The sequence below is a fragment of the Hyla sarda genome, chromosome 11 (assembly GCF_029499605.1).
Source record: "Hyla sarda isolate aHylSar1 chromosome 11, aHylSar1.hap1, whole genome shotgun sequence".
NCBI lineage: Eukaryota > Metazoa > Chordata > Amphibia > Anura > Hylidae > Hyla > Hyla sarda.
In genome coordinates this window covers 74712595-74715758 of record NC_079199.1, presented here as the reverse complement: position 1 = coordinate 74715758, position 3164 = coordinate 74712595, and the positions used below count along the sequence as shown (strand labels likewise).

Here is a 3164-nt window from a genome sequence, read left to right as displayed (position 1 = left end):
TGAGCACCTCGGACCACAGTATGTAGACATCATACCATAATGTCCTAAATAAGTATGGAGAAAATAGAGTGTGAACAACATAAATACAGTAGTTGTTATTAAACCAATAGAATGTGATAACTAGAATGAAAAAATAGATAACAATACAGAGCTGATTTAACATGTGCAAGTTGGGGTGAGCTTGCATCCAGAGAGAAAATAAATTTGACATGGGTAGTGACTTCCTAGAATAGATAATCAACAGAGCATCACCACCTCGGATAGATGGTTCAAGTTGGTGTTACAGTTCGTTCCAGGGATTGGTTTTCTTTCAGTGGTGGGAATGGGAAGGGCTCAACCGTTATGTTCCATTGTTCCAATGTCTCTTTGGCTTTGATGGGACAGGTGAGGATATGATTGATGCCGTTTCTCATCACAATGATTTTAGTCGGGAATCCCCATCTGTATTTGATTGATGAATGTTTTATGAATGACTCGTTAAAGGAGATCACCAATTTTTTAGATCCTGTCTCACAGTCTTTTTTTATTGCAGAATATTTCAGAGCAGGAGATTTTAGAGACCGTTAAGAGTTTTAAAACAGGTAAAGTGCCTGGGCCGGATGGTATACCCATTGAATTTTATGTTACTTTTTATGGTATTTTAAAAGAAGATTTGTTCTCCCTTTTTACGGAAGTCTTTAAGTCTAAAATCCTCCCAGGCTCATGGAAGAAGGGTGATGTCTCCCTGCTATTCAAAAAGGGAGACCGGTCGGAACTCAAAAACTGGAGACCAATCACCCTTCTGAACTGCGACTATAAAATAATGGCGAAACTGTGTGCTAACCGCTTAAAGAACGTAATCCATAAAATAATTCATACAAACCAAGTCTGTGGGGTGCCTGGGAGGAGTTTATGGGAGAACCTAAACCTTTTAAAGGATGTAATTAGCGACACCAAATTAAGAAAAGGAAAGCTGGCAGTTTTATCCATAGATTTTGAAAAAGCTTTCGACAGGGTGTCACATTTTTATCTTTTTAAGGTTTTAGAGAAAATGGGTATACCTGATGGCTTTTTATTGTCTCTTAGAGCTTTTTATGATAACTGTACTAGTAAAATTTTAGTAAATGGTTTTAAGACACAGGGCGTGATTTTAAATTCCGGAGTGAAGCAGGGGTGTCCCTTGTCCCCACTACTCTTCATTTGCGCAATAGAGCCTCTTTTATGTACAATACGAAAGGATAAGCAGATCCATGGAGTCCCCCTGCCAGGAGGAGGGGGACTAGAGGCGAAGGTAGTGGGGTACATGGACGATGTTGCGGTGTTTTGCAGGGACACCCCATCGCTTCAGAAGACGCTAAAACAGATTCAATATTTTAATTGTGCCTCCGGTTTTAAAGTCAATTTTAACAAAAGTAACATTTTAAACATAGGCGGAATGCCTTTGTATGATGTGCCCGTCCCTGTGTCTGAGTCGGTGCAGATTTTAGGTGTCTCCTTTGACGAGTCTAATAATGGTTTTAATAGCTGGGACTTGGTGGCTCAAAAAATAAATAAGAAAATATGTATGTGGAACATGCGAGAACTTACAATGGAAGGGAAGGTTTTAATTACAAAAATGGTGCTTTTACCTATTTTATTGTATTTAAGTCTGGTTTTCCCACCCCCCGAAATGGTTCTAAAGAAAATAACAAAAGCTTGTTTTACTTTCTTTTGGAGTTCTAAGAGCGAAAAATTAAAGAGACAAATTGTGATAAAACCGAACTCCAGGGGCGGTAAGGATTTTCCAGATTTTAAAGCTTTCCTTTTAATAAAGTTTTTTAGCATGTGTTTTACTACTGTTTTTAAAGATAGCTACTGGTCTTATTTTGTTCGTTTTAATACTGGTTATTTTATGCGGAGGAACGGCTGGTTTTCTACAGTTTTAAGTTGCCCTTATTCTTTGAATTTACCCCCTCAATACATGATTTTAGGAAAAATTTTAAACTTATATAATTTTAAAGGTAAAAGTGTTCAGGATCTGTGCAATAGCAAAAAACTACTAAAGGAAATAAAAGAAACCAGTACCGTGACTCCCATCAAAAATTTTAACGAACAGAAGTGTATACAGATTTGGAAGATGTTGAGTATTAATTATCTTTTTAATTCACAGAAGGACCTGGCCTGGAGCTGCGCACACGAGTGTCTTCCATGCCGGGCATTCCAGCACCGAAGAGGATTATCCAACTCTGCAACCTGCCCGAGGGAGGGATGCCGACAAGAGGAGACCGTGCACCATCTAATATGGACTTGTTTTTACTCGCAGAAAATATGGACAAAGATACTCCCTCTGGTAAAAAGGATAACTGGACTAAAAGACTTAAATATTGCAGTGGTTTTTTATGGTTGCCTGGAATGCCCAACACGGACTCAAGAGACTATTGCATGGAAGATCATAAACTGTGTGAAGGCAGCTCTGTGGAAGGCCAGGAATATTTTATTGTTCAAGCATGAGGTTTTATCTGTGAAGGACATTTTATCTATCTGTTTTTATGAAATGTACCAGTACTATCTTTTAGACAAGAAGAGATTTCCGCTTTTATCTAGAAAATGGTTTTTAAAAGAATGGAATTCTATCTTGTAAAGCCACCAAGTGCCCATTTTATGTTTTAATATGTTGTAAATATGTTATTTATATGTAACTGTATTTATTGACATATTTGCACAACTTTGTTAACATTATTTAATTTTTAATAAAGTTGCCCCCGTAAGGGTAGTCAAGTTAAAAAAAAAAAAAATCTGTTCTTATCAGTTTAATATCTGATACGTCCCCTATCTGGGGACCATATATTAAATGGATTTTTGAGAACGGGGGCCGATTTCGAAGCTTGCTTCCGTCGCCCTATGCATTGACCCGATATGGCAGTATCTTCGGGTACAGTGCACCACCCCTTACAGGGTTAAAAAGAAAGATTCCTACTTTCATTGCTACCTGCTTGCTGGCTAGCCAGCTAGCCAGCCCTGTGGGCCTTGCTGCTGCTGCAGCCAAAAACAAAAGGTGGTGCTGCTGCTGCTGCTTCTGCTTCTGCTTGTGTCTGGCCGTTGTTGGAGCGTCCAGGCACAGGACTTCTGCTGCTGCTGACTAAATGGCCTCCTTAATCGGATCATCTGAGCAGCCAGCACACCTGTGCAGGTAGGTAGGGCATGAC

General features: G+C 39.2%; 1 pseudogene; it reads left to right on the top strand.

Annotated features, from left to right (window-relative positions):
* The first annotated feature begins 2698 nt into the window (after nucleotides 1-2698).
* LOC130296137 (U2 spliceosomal RNA) lies at nucleotides 2699-2906 on the top strand (annotated as a pseudogene).
* Nucleotides 2907-3164: the final 258 nt, after the last annotated feature.